Source organism: Schistocerca americana, chromosome 2 (genome assembly GCF_021461395.2).
Source record: "Schistocerca americana isolate TAMUIC-IGC-003095 chromosome 2, iqSchAmer2.1, whole genome shotgun sequence".
Lineage (NCBI taxonomy): Eukaryota > Metazoa > Arthropoda > Insecta > Orthoptera > Acrididae > Schistocerca > Schistocerca americana.
This window is the reverse complement of record NC_060120.1, coordinates 318,360,607-318,374,598: the sequence shown is the minus strand read 5'-3', so window position 1 is coordinate 318,374,598 and position 13,992 is coordinate 318,360,607. Positions and strand designations below refer to the sequence as shown.

The window sequence follows — 13,992 nt, the reverse complement described above, 5'->3', positions numbered from 1 at the left end:
CACAGAAGTTCTTCTGCGAACCTTGCAGAACTAGCACTCCTGGTAGAAAGGATTTGCGGAGACATGGGTTGGCCACAGCCTGGGGGATGTTTCCAAAATGAAATTCTGGAATTCCTGTGTTATTCATGCATGTCGAAAGGAGCACTTCATCGTACTTCTTAAAAACACAGGTTCTGCTATTTCGCATATATTTATTTCTTTTAATCTGTACACCTGATTTGCTTCCTGTTTCCACTTCTTAATCAGATCATAGATATACACATTATATAAGGTTGGTGACATGCTGCAGCCTTCTTTAAGTTCCTTGCTGGTACCGATTCTTTCGATTTTATTGCATACAATTTTTATGATTATTTTTGTCTCCTTGTACCAACATTTTATAGCTTCAAGAAGATGCACAGTACATCCAGGTCTACCCTATTCCATATTTCTTTCTGTTCGCATTGTCCATGTTCGGTCTGTTGCTCAAATAAAAGCTTTATGAAAGGGTAAGGCATACAATCAAGCTCGTGTCTCTATGAATGGTATTGAGGAAATCAAGTGCGAAGAACATGTGCCGCGTACCGCATGAGCGACGTTTACGGAACCCATGCTGATTTCGAAGCAGAAGGTTTTTTGAGTTGGTACTGTTGCAAAACGAACGCTTTAAAACTTTTGGAAGCGAGCTAAATCAGGGTAAAAATACGCGTTAAGTAGCACAACCACTTACTTTCAGTTATCGCAGTCGATGTTTTTGAAACATTTGAATTATTCAAATCCTCGTTCATGCAGTGAATACTTTATTTCGCCAATCTCATAACATTTTCCCTAAATTTATCGTCAAACAGTAAGTTACTCTTCTTTCTCTTTTAGTTTCGTTGTCAGGCACGCCACTTTCTTCCTCCCTATCTTCATTTTTCGTTTTTCACCTTCCTCTTTCTCTTCCTCTCTGATTCCTTCTCTTCTGTCCGTTTTTGCTGGCGCTCATTGTTTAAATCTACCTGCTTGTAATTTGTCTTTGTTGTACAACCTATCAGGGAAAAAATATAAACTCTGTTTCTTTTCTACACTATTTATGCCATGGTAATTTTCAAATGTTGGATTCTATACTATATGTAACTCATTCTTGCTGTAATGAATCCATACATCTTATAAAAATGAATGCACGTATGAATGTATATATGATCCACATCTCCTCCTAAACGACTGGACCGATTTCAACGTAACTTTTTACACTTATGACTTGCTGTCTGGAAATTCTCGCTATGGGAGTAAGAACCTCCTACCTTTCAAAGGGGTGGGATGGGGGTGACAAATCAGTATAACCCACGACGCGCGAATAGCCATAATTCACTCATCCATTGCTTGATAATGAGAGTATCTAGTGACTTAGAGCAAACTTTACACATAACTTCAAACCTTCAAGAAACTTTTTCTCGTCAACAACCTCCACAAAAAGATGCAAGGGAAAACGTTTTTCGCTTACTACATTTCCGCTGTGCATGCAGTAAAACTGCTGCGTAAAGCATGACTTTTTAACTTATTACTTCCTTCCTACTAACTGTATTCGCGATACACTTTTCAGGCGGTGTTCACATACACCACTGAATGTAACAGCAAAATTATATCACTGTACGACGCATAATTCAGGGGACTCGACGACATAAACACTCAGATGCGTGAAAAACTACCCGGACGTCATAAACACTGAAATGGGTGAAAAATTACCACATCATAAGAGATCTTTAAATTTGTTACTTCGTTGCTACTAATTCTACCCGCAACACTTTTAGCAGAGGGTAAGCAAATATGTCGCTGAATGTACGTACAGAAATATATCATTCTATAACAAGTAGTTTTTTTTTTTTTTGTTGGGTTGTTTTGGGGGAGGAGACCAGACAACGAGGTCATCGGTCTCATCCGATTAGGGAAGGATGGGGAAGTTAGTCGGCCGTGCCCTTTGAAAGGAATCATCCCGGCATTTGCCTGAAGCGATTGAGGGAAATCACGGAAAACCTACGTCAGGACGGCCGGACGTGGGATCTTCATCCTCCCGAATGCGAGTTCAGTGTGCTAACCACTTCGCCACCTCGCTCGGTAACAAGAAGTGCAGGAGATATGACGTCATAAACACTGAGTTGGATGAAAGGCTGCCGCATCATGCAGGACCTTTAAATGTATTACTTCTTTACTACTAGCTCTGTTCATAGCAGACTGTAGCTAAATATACCACTGGATGTATGTCCAAAATTGTATTATTGTGCAGCGTATAGTTCAGGAGATTCGGCGTCATAAACATTAAGCTGCGTGAAAATGAAACGGCAACGAGAAATATTCTAGAGATACGAGTGAAATATGTGTACAGTTACTTGTGAAATATGTTAAATATATGCGAAATATATTTGACAGATGTTTATGCGGGCAAAGTCACAGGTAAAAACCTCATCCTAAACCCATGGAACGATTTCATCCAAATTTGATACACACGTTAGTTACAATCTCAAAAAAAAAAAAAGCAACACTATGGGAATAACAATCACCAGAATCCTATTGGGGTCAGCGTGACAGTGTGGAGAGGGAAGGAGGGAGCAGGAAATGGACAGACACCGAGGGGAAGTAGGAGGTAGGAAGAGGGGGACGGAGAAAGGACGGAGAGAGGGCAGAGGAGGAGATGAACAGAGAGAGAATAGAGGAAGAGATGGATAGAGACAGGAGGAAGAAGATATAGGCAGAGAGAGGGGTGAAAAAGACGAACAGAGAGAGGGAGGAAGAGAAAGAAAAGAAGAAGAGGTGAAGAGAAAGAGGGGAGAGGAGGAGATGGTGAAAGAGGGGGCAGGAGGACATAGACAGAGAGGAGGGATGAAGAATGAGAGGCATGGAGAGAGGAGGAAGGAGGAAATGGATTAACAGAAGACTGGAATAAATAGATACATGGGCAACACTGAGTACTTAGCTAGTACAATATGAAATTGCGGAACGCCTGATTAGAAGTAAGAGAACTTGATGACCCCACTTTCGACCTGTTAAATAAATAAATGAAGGTACTCCTGTAGCCAAAGTCGAAAGTTAAGTTTTTCAGCTGCTTCAGCGTTTGTTATAAAAAAATTAAAGAAAAGAAAAAGGGGAGAGATTAAAATCCTCTTAGCTCTAATTGACCAATTTGGACATTTAATGTGGCAGTGTCCTCCCTTAGATGAGGGCCGCGTCATCACTGTGTCTGTCCCCACGGCCGCGTCCACGTAGGCGCCGCAGGTTTTTGTCTGGCTGGGAGCCGCAGGTAGGAGCAGGCCGCCCCCTCGCTTCTAGAGAGATCTCCCTCCCCCCCTCCCCCCCTCCCCCCCCACCCCACTCTAACCGCCCGTCCACCCACCTAACCGCGGCCGCCTGTGATGTCGCCGCTCGCTGTTGACAAACTCTGTTTGTCGTAGCCATGGCAACCGCTGAGACCGGCTGGAGGCAGCCGCGCTGCCCGGCTCCCAGCTGGGGACAAGGCGCAGAGGAAGGCAAGCAGCGCGCATTTTTTCTCTCAGAGGAAACGCCTCAATGAGAATGGAACCGTCTCGACGGCACGCACGTTTCGGTAGCAAGTTGTGTACTTTGCGGCCTTTCCACTTATGCTACGTGCCGTGCCACTGAAGCAGCGAACGAGCTGTAACCGGAACCAAGTTGATACTTCGTATTTTATCTCAGTAAGTCCGAGAAAGTGTATCCACTGAGTGGAGCGCATCAGAGTACCGCTATGAGTACCTCGTCATTTGAAACACAGGTTGAACAGAAACCGTAGGAATAAACTAATAAGTTGTCCTGGTAGGAGAGGAACGTAAATGTCACTGAAATGTCGTATTTGAAACATTTATCTATACCATGCAGCTACTTCTTTACATTCCCGCCGCTCCGAATTGGGCAACTGTCGTACTGTGGTACCAATTTTCCAATCCCTTGTCGTAGAAGACAGCCACATGCGCTTTCCGACAGTTGTCTAGTCTGCACAAATACTGTCCTTATAGCCAGCGGTTCATATCATATGACCAAAGAGATGAAAACCAGATGAAGCCAAGTTCGGGCTCTGTGGCGGGTGAACAAACACTTCCCATCGAAAACACTGCTGGAGCGTTTCTGTTGCAGCTGCAGTGTGCGGCCGACCATCGTCATGAAGGAAGATAATTCCTGATGACAATATTCCTCTTCCTTTCTTCTGAACTGCCCTTCGTTAAATCTTTGGGCGGGTTTAGTGACATCTCTGAACAGTCAAAGGGACTGTGTCTGTGATACAATATCCACAACCAACGTCTGTCTTCAGGAGTTCGGGGAACCGGCGTGACACTTTTGAAGAGAGCTATAAAAATTTCTTCTGCTCAACTCATTCTGCGTAGCAGGGATTTGCCCTTTCTGGCATAGCTCAGATTTCGAAAATGGTTCAAATGGCTCTGAGCACTATGCGACTCAACTGCTGAGGTCATCAGTCGCCTAGAACTTAGAACTAATTAAACCTAACTAACCTAAGGACAGCACACAACACCCAGCCATCACGAGGCAGAGAAAATCCCTGACCCCGCCGGGAATCGAACCCGGGAACCCGGACGTGGGAAGCGAGAACGCTACCGCACGACCACGAGATGCGGCCAGCTCAGATTTATTCAACCTTTTTGACACCGCTGGAAATTGAGAAAGGTGATCGAAATTCGTTGTAAAATAATCAATTTAAAGAAAATATCAGACGATGAGGGCTGAAACCAGATAAAACTACAAAGTTGTGGCCATTAGGTTGTCGTGTGATGTCGTACTAAGAATTGCTACGAAATTTTGAACTGAGTTAACAAAAAAAAAAAAAAAAGGTAAATGAAGCTTGACGAGACACCTCCTTATAGTTACAAAGCTTTGGGCAACTGGGTATTCACGTGACGCCATATGACCTCGAACATGTGCCACGGGTGTTCAAAGGAATAACTGACCACGGACTTCGCCAGTATGTGACAATGGACAATTAGCAACGGTGTTGAAAGTGTTGAAGCGGCAATTCTCTATTGCTGTTCCATTCAATAAACGAATTTTTATTTAGAAACTCGCTTACTTAGTGAAATGTTGTACATTCTATTGTTAAAATAAATATTATATTTTGGTTACGTAGACTCATCTGTGCATGGTTAGTATCAAGGCATATGCGAAGACAGATTAAGCTAATAATCTGTAAACTGACCCATTCCATGTCATTACGATGCATCGCACAAGTGACTCATGGAATGAGTAAATAACGAAACTAAATTACAATACGAAACTGTGGATCTAGTCTCGCCATGTTCTGTCTTCTGAATTTTTATTGATTTATTTTCCTAATAACAGTGAGCCATGGCCTTCTTCGATGTATCTTCAAAAATGGTTCAAATGGTTCTGAGAACTATGGGACTTAACATCTGTGGTCATCAGTCCCCAAGAACTTATAACTACCTTAACCTAACTAACCTAAGGACATCACACACATCCATGCCCGAGGCAGGATTCGAACCTGCGACCGTAGCGGTCACGCGGTTCCAGACTGAAGCGCCTAGAACCGCACGGCCACACCGGCCGGCAATGTATCTTCTACTTCGCTTACTTTCTATAACGCCACTCAATAATCCACACATCCATCTATGTTGCTGACACAATCGAATACTAGTGGTTACTGATGTGAAAGTCGCAGGGTCATGGTTGGACGAGAAAACCAGCAAAAAGGCTGAATCATTGCGTGGAATAACGAAAATGTCGTTGTACGATAGCACAGTGAGAGATAATTTTGGAACTTTCTTTCTTTTGCTTTCTTTCTTTTGCTTGTGGCGTTTTTCCCGCAGGTACGCAGGGTCGGCGTGGTTAATCGGATGTGGCAATGTTAGTTTAAGGGGTGGCCGGATGATCTTCCTGCCGCCACCCCGTACTGCACGGGAAGGAATTAGTGTACCCCAACTGTCTGCGACTAGTGTAATCCATGGAATATTGCGAAAGTTCAAATGGCTCTGAGCACTATGGGACTCAACTGCTGAGGTCATTAGTCCCCTAGAACTTAGAACTAGTTAAACCTAACTAACCTAAGGACATCACAAACATCCATGCCCGAGGCAGGATTCGAACCTGCGACCGTAGCGGTCTTGCGGTTCCAGACTGCAGCGCCTTTAACCACACGGCCACTTCGGCCGCCTAGTGCGAAAGTGTTCAGATGTCTGCGAGCCGTGCAACTGAGACGGGACGTGGGGAACCAACCCGGTATTCACCTAGTGGGATGTGGAAAACCGCCTAAAAACCACATCCAGGCTGGCCGGCACACCGACCCTCGTCTTTATTCCGCCCGGCGGATTCGATGCGGGGCCGGCGAGCTTACCCGAGTCCAGGAAGCAGCGCGTTAGCGCGCTCGGCTAACCTGGCGGTTAATTTTGGAACTTTCCCGCAGGGCTAATTAAGACAGATAAAAGTTCTGACAGTGTGTGGAGGTATAATACAGTATCGGAAAAATAGAGACATGCAGCCACCGTCTCTCTCCACATTCAAGGGCACGACTTCCTGTGAACAGCAGGACGACCTCAAGCGGCGCGCGTGCTGGAAGCCGCTGGTCGTTAGCGGCGGGCAATTAGGTTCGTGTTCTGCCGGTGGCGGAAGCGCCACCGCTAGGCTTCGCACACGGCTGGTTCCCGGTGCTGACGGCGGCGCTATCGCGGTCTGCCGCGCAGCAAACTCCGGTTCCAAGCGTCGCGTGTCCACCCGACATTCACAAACTCCGCTTCAACACCTGTCTGCAAGGCACGCCTGCCGCCTCGGCAACATCTTACAGTTAGTGTCTTCGCTGTAAATTACAAGTTAGGACCATCCGTAGATCCAGAGCGAGGGGGGATGCACGTGTACATGACTGAATCCAAATAATCTATACATATTTTAAAAATGGATGTGCATATATACTACTGGACTTTAAAATTGATACACAACGAAGATGACGTGCTACAGACGCGAAATTTAACCGACAGGAAGAAGATGCTGTGATATACAAATCATTAGCTTTTCAGAGCATTCACACAAGGTTGGCGTCGGTGGCGACACCTACAACCTGCTGACATGAGGAAAGTTTCCAACTGATTTCTCATACACAAACAGTAGTTGACCGGCGTTGTCTGGTGAAACATTGTTGTGATGCCTCGTGTAAGGAGGAGAAATGCGTACCACCACGTTTCCCACTTTGATAAAGGTCGGATTGTAGCCTATGTTTATCGTATCGCGACATTGCTGCTCGCGTTGGTCGAGATCCAATGACTGTTAGCAGAATAGGGAATCGGTGGGTTCAGGAGGGTAATACGGAACGCCGTGCTGGATCCCAACGGCCTCGTATCACTAGCAGTCGACATGACTGGCATCTTATCCGCATGGCTGTAAGCGGATCGTGCAGCCACGTCTCGATCCCTGAGTCAACAGATGGGGACGTTTGCGAGACAACAACCACCTGCACGAACAGTTCGACGCCGTTTGCAGCAGCATGGACTATCAACTCGGAGGCCATGGCTGCGGTTACCCTCGACGCTCCATCACAGACACGAGCGCTTGCGATGGTGTATTCAACGACGAACATGGGTTCACGAATGGCAAAAATTCATTTTTTCGGATCAATCCAGGTTCTGTTTACAGCATCATGAAGGTCGCATCCGTGTCTGGCGACATCGCGGTGAACGCACATTGGAGGCGTTTATTCGTCATCGCCATACTGGCGTATCACCCGGCGTGATGGTATGGGTGCCATTGGTTACACGTCTCGGTCACCTCTTGTTCGCATTGACGGCAGTTTGAACAGTGGACGTTACATTTCAGATGTATTACGAACCGTGGCTCCACCCTTCCTTCGGTCCCTGCGAAACCCTACATTTCAACAGGATAATGCACGACTGCATGTTGCAGGTCCTTAACGGGCCTTTCTGGATACAGAAATTGTTCGACTGCTGCCCTGGCCAGCACATTCTCCAGATCTCTCACCAATTGAAAACGTCTGGTGAATGGTGGCCGAGCAACTGGCTCGTCACAATACGCCAGTCACTGCTCTTGATGAACTGTGGTATCGTGTTGAAGCTGCATGGGCAGCTGTACCTATACACGCCATCCAAGCTCAGGCGTATTAAGTCCGTTATTAAGGCCAGAGATGGTTGCTCTGGTTACTGATTTCTCAGGAGCTATGCACCCAAATTGCGTGAAAATGCAATCACATGTCAGTTCTAGTATAATACATTTGTCCAATGAATACTCGTTTATCATCTGCATTTCTTCTTGGTGTAGAAATTTTAATGGCCAGTAGTGTCTTTTAGAAATGTATGTGCATATATGTATGTATGTTCCACATCTGCTCGCAGTCCGCCTCGAAAGCTGAGTGGTCACCGGGATGGAATGCCATGCGAAGGGGCCCGAGTTCGATTCCCGGTTGGATCGGAGATTTTCTGCACTCAGGGACTAGGTGTTGAATTCTCTTCGTCATCATCACCATCTCATCCCCATCGACGTGCAAGTCGCCGAAGTGGCGTCAACTGAAAAGACTTGCACCAGGCGACCGGCTTACCCGACGGGAGGCCCTGGCCACACGACATTTCGTTTCATCTCCTCCTAAACCAATGGAACGATTTCAACCAAACGTGGTACACGTATCACTTACTGTCTAGAACTCATGGCTATGGCGGTTAAAATCACCCACGTGTCACAGGGGTGATGGTGGATGTGAAAAGGCAGTGTAGCCCCTGATGCTAGAATACACATACTTTAGTTCAAATCAAATGGCTCCAAGCACTATGGGACTTAACATCTGAGGTCATCAGTCCTGTAGACTCAGGACTACTTAAACCTAACTAACCTAAGGACATCACACAGATCCATGTCCGAGGCAGGATTCGAACCTGCGACCGTAGCAGAAGCGCGGTGCCGGACTGAAGCGCCTAGAACCGCTCGGCCACACCGACCGGCTCATACTTCAGTCATCCTGTATTTGAGAACGGGAGCAATTAGTGACTTGTAAGAAACGTTTCAGATGATTTTAAACCTCTCCTCGCTGGCGACCCCACAAAATGATGAAAGGAAAAGAAGTTTGTCGTTTACTTCATTTTCGCTGTTCACGCAGTGAAACTGCCACATGAAGCATGACATTTTAATTTATTACTCCTTTACTGCTACCTGTATTCACAATTAATTTTGCAGACAGTATTCACATATACCACTGAATGGACCCACAAAATTATGTCATTGTACGACACGCAGTTCAGTCAGTAGCCACATATACCATTGGATGTATCTGCAAAATTATATTATCTCAAAGCACATACTTCAAGAAATAGGACGTCATGAACATTGAGCTGCTTGAAAATGAAACTGCAGGGCAAAATCCCCTTGAGGTACAGATGAAATATGTGTAGAAATACGTGTGAAAGATATTAAATATCTGTGAAATATAACTGACATGTGTGTAAAAACCACTGGTTAAAAGTTCATCCTAAACCCATGGGGCAATTTCAACTAAATTTCGCACGCATATTAGTTACATTTGGAAATAAATGCTGTAGCACAAGAACCACCAGCCTCCTATTAGGGTGAGCATGATAACGCGGAGAAAGAAGGGGGTAGCAGGAGATCGACAGCGACAGAGAAGGAGGAAGTGGGCGCAGATAGTGGTGAGGAGGAGATGAATACAAAGAGGGGGAGGGGAACTTGACAGAGAGAGGGGAGGATACGAGATGGATAGAGAAAGGGATAAGGAGGTGATGGAAAGAGGGAGGGGAAGAGCGGATGATCAGACGGAGGAGGAAGGAGACACTGGACAGAGAAAGGAAAGAGGAGATGAGCAGAGAGAGCAGAGAGGAGGAGATGGACAGAGAAAGGAAAGAGGAATTGAGGGACGGATGGAGGAGATGGACACTGAGAGAGGGAGGAGGAGCAGGAGCAGTTGGACAGAGTATGGGGATGGATGAAGTGGACAGACAGAGCGGGAGAAGGAATGGCAAGAGAGGGGGCCGCGAGGAGATGGACAGATAGAGGGGGGGAGGGAGGGGAGGATGAGTTGGACTAATAAAAGACTGGAATAAATACAACATAGGCAACGCTAGTATTTGATTAAAATCATTTGTATTCGGCTAACTCTCGGATATTAAAGTGGCGAGAAAACTGAAACTGTAAACCAACATGCAGAGTGTTCACATGTTGCCTTGGCCTGCTCGATCACCAGACCTGTGACCAATCGAGCAGGTGTGGGACACTATAGGACGACAACTCCAGCGTCATCCACAACCGGCATTAACCGTCTCTGCACCGACCGACCAAGTGCAACAGGTATGGAGCTCCATCCCTCAAACTGTCATCCGGAACCTGTACGACACGATCCATGCGTGTTTGCATGCTTGCTTTCAACATTTCTGTGGATTATGTACCAGCATTTCACATTTGCAATGGCTTATCTCGCGCTTATATCAACCCGTGACCTTGCACGTTAATCAATTAAATATGCAACTAAACAAAACGTATTCCCAAAATTCATTTCTCTACATTAATAATTCCTTGGTGCTGGTGTTTTTTTCTGCCAGTATAGTTCACAGATGAACATTCTTCCTCCAACCGCAGATTTAAGTTGGTGCACCGCTTCACTCGACCAGTTCCAGTTATAAAAGAGTCACCAGCAGTCGTAACAAGTATCGTCACGTTGCTTCAATCATCGCCGAGAGTCATAGTGAATATCGGTAACTGATCCTGAACAAAAATACTGTCATCGACAGCAGTCCAGAATGTACTTCTATTAAATTAGGTCTTCATTGGTCACTGAGTTAGGATAGACCAGTGTTCATAAGTTTTAATTCAGTGTTACGTTGAGTATTTACTGCGTACATTGTTTTAAGATATGAATGTTTACTGTTTCTTAGTGTGTGGCCAGATTTATTTTTGTTATAGTCCAATAGTGCCCTGTGACTACTCAATTGAGACTGCAAGCACGCCACATCAATTCAACAACGACTTTATGTGGTACGGGGTTCGCACCCTGCTACCCTTACGATGGACGCCAAACTTATTTAATGTGTACACTAAAGCATTTTGCCACTGTTTTTTTTTTTTGTTTTGTTTCAGTATTGCGTATTGCATTGTTCCAGTCAGGAAGTCACGGATGAGTTACCTGCCACCAGCGATCAGTGTCGTATGTGGGGGTGCACATACGACCACAGAGAGGGCGAGCGCTGACAGAGATAATGAGTGCGTTCGAAGATCGCTTTGGCAAGGCCCCATCTCGTAGACCAGCCCTGCTTGGTTGGGATAACAATGCTTTTGTATCAGGCAGTGTCAAGGCCAGGCCGCTTGTTAGACGTAAGAAAAACCGATAGGAAACGTGTATCGGCGTTGCTCAATCAAGTGAGCAGTCTCTAGTGGGATCTACTAGCAGAAGAGCAGCTGATCGTCAAGTACGATAATCGACTATGCCTTATAGCATTAAAAAGATACCCGACAATGAAAGGATTTAGTCAATGTTTGGAAATGAATTAGCCTACGGCGACGTGGAGCAGCGAGTTGCAGCTCTCCGTGCTTTGTTGGCGCAGTTTGTAAATGTCACCGTCCCCCACGGGTTGTCGAAGGGGTTGTCTAACCCTCAGGTGTTGGAGCAGCCGTCAGGCTGGTACATTTCTAAAATGCTCAATAAACGTGCGTGGGTGGTCCAAGGGTTTTGCCAAAGTGCGTGGAGAGGGGCGAGGGGGAGGGGGGGTCTTACAGGGACCCTTTGCCTTATATTCACGCACATATTAATGTTGCACGCCAGCGTGATCACCGCATAGGAGGATTGAAAAGGCATAACTACCCTTTGCTGCTTCACATCACGTTGCAGTTCTGTCTTGAACGGTCCTAGTGGTTACAATCTGTACACTACAGCAACAGTTGCAGTCGTACTGCTCCCCAAAGGAGTGCGCTCACTTACAGTGAGAACTGAGACGCACAGAAGGGTTGAAACGTCCGAGGGTATCAGCGCTGTCAATGGTTGTCAAAACACCGTCTTGTTGCTCATCACACTGCAAACTGTCGATTTAGACCTCGAAATGTGTCAGAATCAACGCCCTCCCCCCCCCCCCCCCTCCAAGAGAAGGGGTGGTTTCATTTACACCCTTGATGGCACCTTCTGAGGCGTTTCGGTGGCGATTCTGAGCGTTGGCTTGTCTGAAATATTTTCCTCGACCACTCACAAGAAAATTGTTTGATTTCAAAGCCGGGCGTCGCAGTTCTCATCTCCATAGCGGAGACGTCAGAAAAAGTGATGAAGAGAGGCTGCGACGATTTTCTCATCGTGTGACACATTCACGATGGCGTTGGGCAGAATTGTGGTGAAATTTGGTGCTACTGTGACGTCATTAACCAACTTTAAACATCACATGCTGTGGGGTTTTTTTTCGTCTGTGTCGACAACTTGCAATCTGAAGCGTCTCCGAGCCCGAGGATTACGTCGTAGGGTGCACGCTTTTGTACCATTTCAGAGGTAGGTTGTACGCACGTTTGAGCCAAATTTCAAACATGCATCGCTACGGGAGTTTCGTGTAAGTGATCCTTTACCAGGTGTACCGGAATGAAATGAGCGTAAAGATACAAATGTGTCGATCAGGAACATTTGTTGTGAACGAGCCTTAATTTTTTTTGTTTTGTTTGGTTGGTATGACATCTGTCACAGATATGGAACAAACAACATCATATGTTTTCATCGTGTTAACAAGGTCGAATTTTGTACCAGAAAGTGATGATTTGCGGAAAGCATTAATTTTTTGTTTTGATTTGAAAAAAAGTGCTGCAGAGTCTTATCGAATGCCTGTCGAGGCATATGGTGATCATGCTCTATCAGAAGCAACATGCAAAAGATGGTTTCAACGGTTCAGAAATAATGATTTTGATGTAAGAAATGAAGAACGTGGAAGACCACCAAAAAAGTTCGAAGACGCCGAATTGCAAGCAATATTGTATGAAGATGATACTTTGAGTCAGAAGCAAATGGCAGCAATGCTAAATGTTGCACAACAAACAATTTCTGGCCGTTTGAAAGCTATGGGAAAGATCCAAAACTGTGGAGAATGGGTGCCACATGAATTGAATGAAAGACAGATGGAAAACCGAAAAACCATTTGTCAAATTTTGCTTCAAAGACATGAAAGAAAGTCAATTTTGCATCGAATTGTTAGTGGCGATGAAAAATGGATTTATTTTAAGAATCCTAAACGGGAAAAATCATGGGTTAATCCGGGACAACCATCAACATCGACTGCAAAACCAGATCGATTCGGCAAGAGGACAATGCCCTGTGTTTGGTGGATCAGAAAGGTGTGGTGTATCATGAGCTTCTAAACCCGGTGAAACTGTAAATACTAATCGCTACAGACAACAAATGATCAATTTGAACTATGCACTGATCGAAAAAAGACCAGAATGGGCCAGAAGACATGGCAAAGTAATTTTTTATACGACAATGCACCTGTACACAAAGCAAAACTGGTTCAGGATACAATCAAAACACTGGGTTGGGAGCTGCTACCCCACCCGCCGTATTCACCAGACTTGGCCCCTTCCGACTACCATTTGTTTTCATCAATGGGACACGCATTGGCTGAGAAACACTTCGATTCCTACGAAGAAGTCGAAAATTGAGTGTCTGATTGGTCTGCTTCAAAAGACGAACATTTTTATTGGCGTAGTGTCCAAAAAAGCTGGTAAAAATGTATAGGAAGCAATGGTCAGAACTTTGAATAAAATGTTTTTACTTTTCAATCCAAAATTAGTGTTTCATTTTCACAAAAAAAAAAAAACGCTCATTTCATACCGGTACACCTGGTAATTCTGTTACGCAGTGTGGATCAGATGGAAGACAACGGCATGGAGTATCGTGTAACTACAGCAGAATGGGGCTCCAGCACACTTTGTTACCACAGGATTGGGCATGGTTCGACAACATCTCCAGCCCCACTGAAATTTCCAGCACGGAGATCGAATTTTGCTACGTCAAACAACTTGTTATAGGGA

The 13,992-nt window shown here is 45.4% G+C and overlaps 1 protein-coding gene across 1 annotated transcript in view; it reads right to left on the bottom strand.

Moving 5' to 3' along the window:
• LOC124593988 (protein bowel-like) overlaps positions 1-13,992 on the bottom strand; it is a 295,269-nt gene that overhangs the window by 52,822 nt on the left and 228,455 nt on the right. The gene's annotated exons all lie outside the window — the stretch shown is intronic.